Source organism: Mesoplodon densirostris, chromosome 3 (assembly GCF_025265405.1).
Source record: "Mesoplodon densirostris isolate mMesDen1 chromosome 3, mMesDen1 primary haplotype, whole genome shotgun sequence".
Classification (NCBI taxonomy): Eukaryota; Metazoa; Chordata; class Mammalia; order Artiodactyla; family Ziphiidae; genus Mesoplodon; species Mesoplodon densirostris.
In genome coordinates this window covers 23,657,082-23,670,288 of record NC_082663.1, presented here as the reverse complement: position 1 = coordinate 23,670,288, position 13,207 = coordinate 23,657,082, and the positions used below count along the sequence as shown (strand labels likewise).

Genomic DNA, 13,207 nt, shown 5'->3' with positions numbered 1-13,207 from the left:
GTTCCTTTGCACAACCTGAAAGTATGTGGGAGTTAATGCCCTAAGGGATAAACTTTGAACAGTAAGATTCAGTAATTTGTGGGTAAATTTATTCCTATTTATCCCTTCCAATAGAAGGACCCCAAATGAAACTAGTATGGATTTTTGAGAGTAATCATGGTGTTCTGGAATTTGTCTTACTTAGTGGTAGGTAGTTCAATAATCTATACTTGTATTGTCTGTCCCTTCCTCCTTGCCACTTTGTCTTTCACTTCTGCTCCCTAGAAATGAACATAACTCCTCTGCCTCAGGCTCAGCTTTCTGAAAAGACTAAGCTACCAGTTTGTACTTAGAATGCTAATCTTCAAGGTGGAATTTCAAAACTGAATTTTACCCTCAACTGAAAGCAATAGGAACACCATGTAACAGCACAATCATTAAAGATTTTATGTGTCATTTGGATGAAGTATAGGTGGAAGGTGAAGAGTTCAGATTTATAATGGCTAAGGCACTTGAGCAGTATGACAGCAAAAAATTATAAGGACTGTGAAGTGGGTTGGCTTTTTATAAACTGCTAACCATAAGAATGTACTGTAAACTTTTGTTATTTTTAACCCAAATTTTAGTATAAAAATATGTGACCTTCAAAAATTAGAAGTTTTGCATTCCTATATTCCTTACCTAGAGTTTCCAGGTTTCATTATTTGCTATATATCCTTTATCTCTCACCCTCGGTCTATCTAAACATACACTCACAACAATACATATTTTGATTACATATTTATCAATTATTTAAAACTGAGTTTCTGATACTTCACACAAATATTTTAGCTTGTATTTCATTTTTTAAAAAAGATATTTTATCTAATTGTAATGTAATTATCACACCCAGAAAATTTAAGCCTGATATAAAAAAAAGATCTTTAATATGTATGTCGTGTTTAATATAAAAAAATACAAAGAGAAAGGTAAAAAACTTACAAAATGATATAATTTGAAGAAATTAGGAAGAAGTAACAGATAATGAGGACAGAAAAAATCATCCATTTGAAAGATAATTGGTATTTCTAGACACCTTAACAGTGAGAAGAAAATGATTTTAAAATAACATTTTTTTCTGAAAGGAAATTCATAAAAGAAGGAAATAACTGAATTTGAAGCCTACAAGAGCACACTGGGAAATGATACAGATAATTGACACCAAGACATATCCATTTTAAGTTGTAGAACTTCAAGAATAAAAAAAAATAATTTAAGCAACCAGGCAGAAAAAAGTAATATGATCTCATGAGGTGAAATTCAAACTGGGCACAGATCTCTTGTGAGTGCCATTCAGAGACAGAAGATAAAGGAGCCATTAGCATTTTCTTCAGGTAAATAAAATATGACCCTATATTATACCTAGTTAAGGTTTTGTTCAACTATGAAACCAGAACATGTACATTGTCAAACCTGAAAAGCTAAAAACTAAGACCTAACACCCACTGGTCTTTCTTGAAGACAAAATCCAACCAGACAAAAAACTCATAGAGAAGGAAGTGAAGGACTAATGTGATGTTTCTTCACAGAAGACAGAAGGGTTATGTCTGAAAACTTCTGAGAGAAATTGTGAAATAAAAATATTCTACCCAGCCTTTTTTTTTTTAAACTGGATAAAAGCAACACTCAAACATGCACAAACATGCAGAAACTCAGACACCTGCAAATGGCTTTCACAAATATTAAAAACAAAGAGGGAAAAAAACTAGACAATTAAATCCAATGAACTAAGACATAAATGTGAAAAAGTTACTCATGACTGGAGAAGCTTTGACAAAGAAACTGGTGGTCCTGCTGAATTATGGTGAGGACCCAAACATGTTCACTACAAAGGAAAACTAAGAAATGTAAGACTTCAGTACATTTGAATTGACATTGATATAATAACAGGAAATATCAGAAACATTCTGGCATTTTTTATGCTTATTACAATTGTTAGAATATTTCTAAAACAGCTGTGGATGAAGTGATGTAGATCCTAAAGCAATCTCTATTTGACCTTATATGGTGAAAGGACTTTAGTCTATTTTAAAATATAATTTATATAAAACATCTGTGGAATTTAAGGCTATAGCAGAAAAATTTAAGTAACAGAAATGATGAAAGTTGGAAGAGAATGGGTGGAAATGTGGGAGGAAAGGTAGGTGATCTAATTCTCTGATCTTTCAAGAAGGATTCAATCCCAATTCAAATTATGCATCTTTTTATATATATAAAAAGATAATGCTCCAAACTCTTAAATTTTCTTCACAGTCTACTTTCTTTTAACTACAAAGTAATATTTAGAAGAAACTTATATCTGAAAAACATACATTTGTATCTAAAATTCACCATGCCTTTCACTATCATTTCAGCTTCCTTTAGTACTTCAAATCCAAGTATAACTATTTTATTAATATAGCATGCATCTTATGGCAACTCGCTAAGAAAGAACAATTTAAAAAAAGGTATATGTGAATACATTATTGAGGAGGTGATCTCAGGGAACAACGGTGAAAAATAGTAGAAGGGAAACAGAACTGAAGGTAGGGCCGAAAGAAAGATATTCTGAATATTTCCATCACTAGGGGCTGCTACTTCCATGATTCCAAGGGACTGCCTGAGAAGCAGTGTGAAGTGTATTTCAGGACCAAGGAGCAAAAAGAAAAATCATTGATCCATCAGTTCCCATTGTATGTTTTTCAAAGATTTACTCCATAATATGTTGCGTATGTAAGGCAGCCAGGTTGTATTTAGAATGATTAAATATCCTGGTATTCCTGGGACTGAGGGGTTCCAGAGAGCCTTTTGGTGTTAAAAATAGGAAAGACCAGGAAATACTGAAACGAGTTGGTCTAGTCACCTTTGGTTATACCTTACCTCATGCCTTAGAGTCAACAGAGAAACCACGTGGTGAGGGGCAAAAGTCATCTGTTGTGACTTGAGGCAAGACTCTTCTATGCTGAAGAACAGTTCCCTTCAGTGGTGGCTGGAATAAAAGTGAGTAAAACAGCTCCTACAGTGTTATATAGAAACAGTCCACCATTTGTAACACTAAGATATCATATTCCTCCAGTAGTTCTATCTCTCATGTCACAAAATGGGTCCTGCATTGTTGGGAGAAAAATTTACCATCACTTCTTCTCTAAGAGAGGGGAAGTACGAGTACCATCCATCATGGAGACCATTTAAAATTAGTATCCATCCTCAATCTTTGAATGGACTCAAGGCAAGAGGATTAGTGAAAAAGCAACAGTCTACACTGTTTTAAGTGGCTCAGGAATCTAGGTGACTTATACATGCAGCTGGTTGGATCCTTTCATAACTGTTTGGCCTAATCCTGAATGTATCATTTTCATTATATAGTCAACTTCTGCTGTGCCTACTTGACTTTATGGCTTAATTATATGATTATGCCCAGTTGATGATGAGTAGCTCTGGTCATAGGATCACCTGAAATCCTAGTCATGTTTAAATAGAACATAGTGGCATGTGAGAAGCTCTTACTCAAACTAAGAGTAATTTACTGCCACAGAAACCAAGACTTTGTCCCTCAACTTCAATTAGGCTCTCTAATTAGGATATGATGTTTTAACATAATATTTCATTCCTCTCAGATTTCCTATCTTTGGTTGTAGGACCAGATGGTTTCACTGGTGAATTCTACCAAATATTATAAGAAGTCATACCATTCCTTCTCAAACTCCTCCAAAACATAGATGAGGAAAGAATACTTTCAAATTCATCTTACAAGGCCATCATTACCTGATACCAAAGCCAGACAAGGATATACAAAAAAAATTAAATTATAGGTCAATAATCTGTGATGAACATATATGCAAAATTACCCAATAAAATATTAGTAAATCAAATTCAACAGTACATTAAAAGGATCATACACCATGATCAAGTGGGCTTTGTTTCTGGGATGCAAGGATGGGTCAACACTTGCAAATTAATCAATGTGCTTCACCACATTACAAAATAAAGGATAAAATCCTGTGATTATCTTAATAGATGCAGAAAAAGCATTTGACAAATTCAAAATCTTTTCATAATAAAAAAAAAACTCTTAACAAAGTGGATATAGAAGAAATTTATCTCAACGTAATAAAGGCCCTATATAACAAGCCCACAGATAACATCATAATCAGTGATGAAAAGCTGAAAGCCAATGCTCTAAGATCTGGAACATGACAAGAATGCCTGTTCTCACTATTATTTAACACAGTACTGGCAGTCCTAGCCAGAGCAATTAGTCTAGAAAAAGAAATAAAAAGCATTCAAATCAGAAAATAATAAGTTAAATTGTCTCTGCTTGCAGATGATATGATATAATATTTATAATAGACTTCACCAAAAGACTTTTATAACTAATAAACAGTTTCAGTAAAGTTGCAAGATACAAAATCAATATACAAAGGTAAGTTGTGTTTCTATACACTAATAATACCTATCAGAAAGATAAATTAAGAAAACAATCTCATTTACAATTGCATCAAAAAGAATAAAATACTTGGTAATAGGTTTGATCAAGGAGGTGAAGGATTTGTACACTCAAGAATTGTTCCAGATTGAACGTTGAGCATCTTTTCATGTACCTGTTGGCCATTTGTGTGTCTTCTTAGGAAAATGTCTACTTAGTTCTTCTACCTATTTTTTAGTTGGATTATTTTGTATTGAGTTGTATGAGTTCCTTATATATTTTGGACATTAACCCTTTACTCCATATATGGTTTGCAAAAATTTTCTCCCGTTCTGTAGGTAACCTTTTCCTTTTGTTGATTGTTTCTTTAGCTGTGCAGAAGCTTTTTAGTTTGATATAGTCCCACTTGTTGATTTCTGCTTTTGTTGCTTGTGTTTTTGGTGTCAAATCCAAAAAATCATTGCCAAGACGAATGTTAAGGATCTTTCCCTATGTGTTTTCTTCCAGATGTCTTATAGTTCAGGTTATTTGTTGAAGTGTCTAATCCATTTTCAGATAATTTTTATGAGGAGTATAAGATATAGGTACAATTTCATTTTTCTCCATGTGGTTATCCAGTTCTCCAGACACCATTTGTTGAAGAGAGTATTCTTTTCCTAGCAAAATAAGGTATCAAAGAGGTATCATCACTTCTGTCATTATTGCAACTTTATTCAGAATAACCAAGAGATGAAAAAACTGAAGTGTCCATCAATGGATGAATAAATAAGATGTAAAATATATATGTATGTATATGGATAATTATATTATAATTAATATTATATATATATATATATATATATATATATAATTCATCCATGAGAAAAAATGAAATTCTGCAATTTACAACAACATGGATGGACCCTGATTTATTATGCTAAATGAGCCAAGTCAGACAGAGAAAGATTAAATGCTGTATGATATTATTTATTTGTGGATTCTAACAAAGATAAACTTGTAAAAACAGAGAGTAGAATAGTGATTACCAGGGTCTGAAGGTTGGGGGATTGGGGAGATGTTATTTAAGGATACAAACTTACAACTAGTAGATAAATAAGTCCTGGAGTTCTAATGTAGAGCATAGTAATTATAGTCACCAATACTGTATTATGAACTTCAAATTTACCAGGAGACTAGATCTTAATTGTTCTCATCACAAAAAAGAAGTGATAATTATATGACACATTAAAGGTGTTAGGTAACACTATGGTGGTAATCATATTGCAATATATAAATGCATCAAATCAACACACTGTACACCTTAAAATTACACAGTGTTATATGTCAATTGTATCTCAATTAAAAAAAGAAAAATAAAGTAATTGGTTGAATAATTTAGTTATCAGAATTGATGTATGTGTAACTTTACCACCTCAACGTGAAGCCCTGATTTCTTTCTAGTCTAAGCTTCAGAATTCAGTTTTACAGTTGTAAATTAGAAATGAGGATTTTGAAAAGTCTACACATAAATCCATGTAGATACATATAGCATGTGCACACACACACACATCATACTTTGTATATTTATTTTGAATAGAAAATGGAATAAACAGGTGAGTAGCTTCAAAGTTGAAGATTTATTCATTTTTGGAAATGTTTAGGTAATTTTAGTCAGTTTGATATAAATATCAATATACTATATGTTGGCTGCCATTGGTCTAAAAATCTACCAGATCTCCCAGCTCCATGCTACTAATAATATCTAGTACTGTTGTGAGCTGAATTGTGTCCTCCTGAAAGATATATTGAAGTTCTGAACCCAGGCACCTGTGCATGTGACCTTATTTGGAAACGGGGTCTCTGTGATTTAACCAAGTTAAGGTAAGGTCGTATTGGATTGAGGTGGGCCCTAAGTCCAATGACTAGTGTCCTTATAAGGAGAAAGAGACACAGAGAGGTAGACACGCAGGGTAAAGGGCCATGTGATGGTGGAGACAGAGGTTGGAGGGATGAAACTTCGAGTCAAGGCACGCCAAGTGTTTGCCAGTGATCATTAAAAGTTAGGGAGAGGCAATGAAGGATTCTTCCCGAGAGTCTCCAGAGGGAGCCTGGCACTGCTGACGCATCAATTCCAGACTTCTAGCCACCAGAACTGTGAGAAAATAAATTTCTTTTGCTTTAAGTCATATACTTGTAGTATTTTGCTATAGCAGCCCTAGGATATTAATACACATACGATATACAGTAGTAGATAGTAGATTGGCCAGTGATGTTCCAACTGGGTAAACATTTCTTTGACATGTTCTTACACAGATGGGCATTCAACATACCTTAATGACTTGCAATTTATAATTTTGCTTCTGTGACAGACCCATGATATGAACTTTGGAACAACAACAACAACAAAATGTACTGTGTGAAGGAACAGTATTGTTTCTCCTGAGAGACAATTAGAAACTGGTTTCAGACAGGCTGGAAGTGGAGAATGCAAATTTTCTGTTAAAAATCCGTGGAATAAAAGCGTTTTATTTCAATCTTATCTTTTCAACCCCTGGCAAATGCCCAAAAGAACAAAAGAATAGTAGAAAATTCAAGATTTAATATAATAGAAAAAAAATTTTCAAGGTACAAATATAATTATACTAGCCAAAAAATGTGAAATATTAACCTAAACAAGAGTGCATGATATTTATTTTCACAAACTTCCTCAGTCTCCAAGATATTTCTACATTTCCAAAAAGTCAAGTATCTTATTCTTCATAATCACTACAAAATGACAGTTAAGACATCAAGAGTTATAGGAAGGCTCTGGGTACTGTGGAATATATCCTGTTGGGACCCAGGTATTTGCAACAGAAAAGCAGATACCTGGCAAATAAAAAATAAATAAATAATAAAAATAAATAAAACCATCTGTACACTTTCTTTCCTAGCCTGAAAGTTGCTTCACTGAAAGCTGAATAGTGGAGAGAAGGAAAGGCATTGCCATAGACTAAATGTTAGTGTCCCCATTCATATGTTAAAACTTAATTTACAGTGGGATGTCACTTAAAGGTGGGACCTTTGGTTGGTGATCAGGTCATAGGGGCAGATCCCTCATGAATGAATGACACCAAACCTGCTGGCACCTGATCTTGAATTTCCCAGCCTCCAGAAGTGTGAGAAAGAAGTTTCTGTTGTTTATAAGTCACCCAGTCTATGGTAATTTGTTATAGCAGCCTGAATGGGCTAAGACAGGAATAGAGGCAATCCATGATTTTATAAGTTGAGGGGTGCTCTGGATACTCTAGCTTACAAAATGATGGGCTCTCAATATTACACTTTCCTTTCTGCACTTTCTTCTGTACTTTTGAGGGATAAACCTGCAAGCCACATATTTCAGACAACCTAGCTTTCTGAATTTCTCTTGATTTCTGCCAATTGGAGGCACTAAATGGAATTTAGAAGGAAGAAAATCTAAACAGAATATTACTTTGCTATCTCAGTTTTTCAGCACCTAGGGGCTATGAGAGTAGCAGTACCATAATGACAAAAGAAGGCATCTTGCTCATGTTCTTCTTGGCATGGAACCTCTATTCTAGGAGAAGAGTATGCAGGGGTGGAGGCAAAGAAATGCAGACCAGATCTGCAATATACAAAATTTATTGAATTAAATGCTCGCAAAATGGGTGAATTTTATAATATTTAACCTATATTTTATAAAGCTGTTTTTTTTAAAGGTGATTTTAGGCAGCAGTGAATGTCAGCAACTTTGAGAGTAATTTAGCAGCAATGGGAGAGTGGGTTCCTGGTTTTTGCTTAATAGCAAAATACATTTCTAACAGTAGCAGACACAGACAGAGAGCTTACCCCTCATACTGTCAGCAGCTCTGGGGCGAAAATGGTCACATGAGTTGTAGTCTAAGGCAGTGACAGTTTCTTGAGCTATGAAGAACAGCCCCCCTCTTCCCTTAACACCTTTAGCCATTCCATCACTCTAGTCACCGGTGATCAGCTATAAATTTCCCCATCCTTAAATACTGAATGGTTTTCACATCCACCAAATTTATGCTGAATACCAAAGAAGATTTTTCTGTCACCCAAGCAATTGGTTGAGGAAAAGTTTGGAGTCAACACCTCTGAATCCACGCCCCAGATAGTCTCAGTTACCACAGTTGTCAGCATCTCTGGCAAGCAGCAAAACTAATTCAAAGATGGATCATACTTAGAAAGAAAATGATATGTGCTCTGTGCACAAAACATTTTTCTTTAAATCAGTAAACGGCCATTTCCGATGAAAAGATGGTTACAGTAAAACAAAGGAATGAAATAAATGCTTCTCATTATTCTCACAGAATTTATAGATAATTTCATCTTTATAAGTAATAAACGAAATTTGAACAATGAGAAAAAAGTATTCCAAAGAGACTTTATAGGATGTCCAAAGAATATAGAATTGAGTTTCAAAATGTCACAATATGACAAAAAATGAAAAGCCAGTGTAGAGACTAAATGCCCATTATAGGTGGAAAAAGTTAGATGTTTATAAGTAGTTATGAGGGTGACTCAGAGAGAAAGAAAGAGAGGGAGGGAGGGAGGTGGAGCGGGGAGAGAGAAAAAGGAATGTAAACATGATCACAGAAGGAACGCTAGACTTTAAAAAGGTATATCTAACATGCATTATTGATATTTTTGAGAAGAACTAAGCAAATGAAAATATAGAAGGAGTCTAAAGTATATTTTTTCAACATTTTTCTGAAATAAAGACAAGTTGAATGTGTAGACTGAAGGGGCTCATAGATTTCCAAGAAATAATGAAACCTAACATTCATACATACCATTCCAAATCAAAGCATATTCTGGTAAGGATGTTAAAATTCAGGTACAAAGAAAGAATCCTAGGAGTAGGAGGGGAAAATATCATGCCCCCTACTAGTGTGAAATATCAAGATGGATTCGACATCTTCACAGTAATATTCATGCAAAGAGACAGTTTGATCAGTATCTAAAATATACTGAGAGGAAGAATATGTGATGCAAGAATTTTATAATCAGCCAAGTAATTCTTTGATTTTAAAGAGAATTTTTGAGTAAAAAGGAAAAGGGTGCACGAAGTTATGCCATTTATGAATAACAAGGTCTGAAACTCCTAGGGGACAAGGCTAGGCAGTGATAAAGAAAGAAAAGAGACAAAATGGAACTGAAATCAACGGATTAGGTGATGAGAACTAAAGGATATATTTTTAATTGACAGAGTAGACACCCACCTCCACCTGCCCAAATATGTTAAGATTAATTTTTATTTAATGAAAGTGACAGAAACGTGAGATGGTCACATGATCAGAGCAAAGGTAACGGGAATATTCAGCCAGCCTCCTTTGGGTTGCAGAGTCTGTTAATTTTGACTCTGTTCCCATGTGAGGACTCTTGTCAATATGCAAAGCTCATTTTTTCTAAGCTCAAAGCTTTTTCAGAATCAAGTCACCTAACACCATTCAGAAAGAAATTTAAGCAGCATCTATGTCCTTCCTGTGAAATATTTATGAGCAACTTGGATTCTGACTTTCCTGTCAAACCCACCAAAACCTAGTCTACATTCTCTTTTAAGGACATGATAGATGTTGGAAATGGAAATCCTGTTTATCCCCAGCCCACATCCATCTTTCTATTTTTGTTCTATTTCTATAGATGATAGATAGAGAATAGAGATATGGTTAATTTATCACTGAGCTTATTAAAAAATCTATTTTCTTACATGAAGTTACTTATATTATTTAATTTGATTTCCCCAATACTGTTAATAGTTGGCATCATAATTCCCATTTTACAGCATAGAAATTTCAATTCCATTAGGTTAAGCCAATTTGTTCTAAATTACACAGAAATTCAGTTTTGTGTCTGATATTAGAAGAATCCCTTTGTACTTTCACACCACCCCTTACTGTAGTTGTAAAATTCACCTATTGACAATCACATATGATAAATGATCATATGATTCCAGAGAATAAATTACAAGCATTAAACTTAAAAATAATGGTTAATTAGTTCCCTATCCCCACATCTTTAATGACAGAAATCACAGATCTTGTTCATGAGGATCACAGTTTTTGAAGTAAAATACTGGATTTTTATTTCTATTGCTATGACAGTATTATTACAGTAATACCAAAACAAGAAAAAGACAATACACAAAAAGAAAACTACAGACCAATTTCCATCATAAAATAAATGTAGAAATCCTTAGCAAAATATTAATAAATAGAATTAGAAGCATATAAAAATAATTATATACCATTACCAATCGATATTCATTCTCAGCATGTAAAGCCAGTTCAATATTCAAGAATTATCAATGTGATTTACCCAATCCTAAAAAAAAAAAAATTGCATGGTCATATAATTCAATGCAGAAAAAGGGTTTGACAAATTTCACAACCATTCATGTTGTGAAAACAACAAACAAATAAAAAGCTCACAGAAAAATAAGAATAGAGAGTAACTTCTTCCACTTGATAAACAGCATCTATGGAAATCAAAAACAAAAAGAAAACCAAAACCCCAAATCCCAAAGTTAACATTATACTTAATGATGAAAGACTGAATTATTTCCCTCCTCAAGATCAGGAACAAGGCAAGGATATTCACTCTCACCGCACTCATTTAACATAGTATGAGGTGTTCTAGCAAGTTCAGTAAGGCAAGAAAAATAATTAAAAGACAGATATGTAGGTAAGAAAGAAATGAAATTGTCTCTATTCACAGATGATATGATTATATACAAACTGAAGCCTAGGAATACACACATACTCAAAAAATATCCTTTTAGAATTAATAAGGTAAGCAAGGATACAGGATATAAAATAAACATAAAATATTAATTGTAAACCTATTTGCTAGGAATTAGCTATGGGTTATTTGATCAAATATGTTTCATGCAAACTGCCTAAGAACATCAAAACAACTAGTCAGACCCAAAATTCAATCTGAGTTAGCATTTATATTCAAAGATTTGAATTCAAAGGTAAGTTCATAGACCAAATATCATATTTTTATTTGTTTTGAAGTGTCCATCTGCCCATATGAAAAAAGCTACTGCAACAGTTTGGCAGGCAGTTTAAAGAACCAAAAAAACTACTCTGTGCAGGTCAGGTTCACAGGCAAACGGTTGTTGACTTGGAAAGCACAAAAAGTAATAATCACAGTGTGTGATACTTTACTGAGTAGCCAGCCAAAAGTGTCTGTCTAAATAGTCAAAAATTTCAGCTGTCATAAGAATCCTTTGAGGAAACATTATAAATACCTATCAAATTTCAACTATCAGTGGCCAACATTTTTAAAAACAGCATAAATATCTAATAAAACATTATAGAAAAGTTATAATAATCCTGAGGTACCCATAATTTATATCCTGGCACATTTAAAATGTCCCTTTTGTTTAAAAATGGGCTTTAAAGATATCAATAGTTTTACTTGTATATTTTATAAATATTTGTGTGCTAGTCAATAGTCTGATTTTTAATTGTTTAAAGCAAATCCAATGCCACAAAGAGCTACTTTAGTCATGCCTTGCAGGAGTTCAAGGGGAATATCCTCTATCTTCACCCCTCTGTCCCTCCCCTACCTTCAACTCTTCTCCTCACAGGTCTCTGCCTGGGAAAGGCGGACCTTTGCTGCTCCTTTTCTTGGAAGAGTGGCTGTTGAAAGGAGTTAAATATGGCTCTTGGGTAAGTAAGTCTGGGTTAGAGGACCATGAAGAAGGGTCAGCAAGAGGACAAGCTCCCTTGGTGTCCAGAACTTGTAGAATACCCTGCAATTTAGTGGACCACCAGCTGAGCTCCTTGAAGTGAGAGCTACAGGCTGGCAGGGAGAAGGGTGACCCCAGTGTCAACCAAGAAAAGTTAGATGTGGCTGCACTTCAGAGAGCTCACCAACCAGGTGATGGTCACCAATAATAGCAGGAGGATGTTCCCAGTGCTGAAGTTGAATATGTCTGGCCTGGACCTGAACACCATGTGTTGTTTCAGCTTGGAATTTGTGATGGAGAGCAACCACTTCTGGAAGTGTGTGAACAGAGAGTAGATGCCTGGGGGGTCAGTCCAAGCCGTATGTGCATATTGAACTCCTTACATAAATAAAAACTCTAAATTCATATAGTATGAGTTGAGGGTCTACAGGGGATGATTACCAGCCATGGCATTCTCAAGACTCAAGGCATATCTGCCAAGGCTTATCAGAAGGAGATTACGGCTCTTAAAACTAAATACAACTGATTTGCAAGGGCTTGCTGTGATGCAAAAAGAAACAGGGATCAAAAAGATAAGATGGAAGAACACAGAGACAAACAGCAACCTGGGTATTACTAATGGAAGTAGCTTATCCCTGGACTCAGTTCCTTCTACCTGCTGTCAACCCCCATCCTGAGTTTGTAGGTCCTGTCTCACTTTTCTCCACCCATGGTTGTGAAAAATGCTCTATGCTGAGGAACCACAGTTCACCCATCCCTGTCCCTGTCCTCAAAGTTGTGCCTAGGCCCCCTTCCCACTTGGAGAAACTCATACTTAGCCCATACACTCATTGGAAAAATTCTCCAACCTATTCTGATAATTCATTTGCAAGTTGTCCATGATCTGATCCCATGAACTTAGCCCAGCCTCAGCATGTGTGTGCATACTATCATGTTACTCCTGAGCACAACAAGACTGCATCAGTGCCTCAACCTGTGGTCAGCTAGCAGGGCACCTTCACACCAGGGTCTCAGGCAGCATAGCTGCCTAAAGGGCTGGGAGTCCAGTCCTTCCCAGTGAACACTATCTTACCCAAATAATC

General features: G+C 34.9%; 1 pseudogene; it reads left to right on the top strand.

The window, feature by feature from the left end:
• LOC132486721 (T-box transcription factor T-like) overlaps positions 1–13,205 on the top strand; it is a 45,011-nt pseudogene extending 31,806 nt beyond the window's left edge.
• The last annotated feature ends 2 nt before the right edge of the window (positions 13,206–13,207 follow it).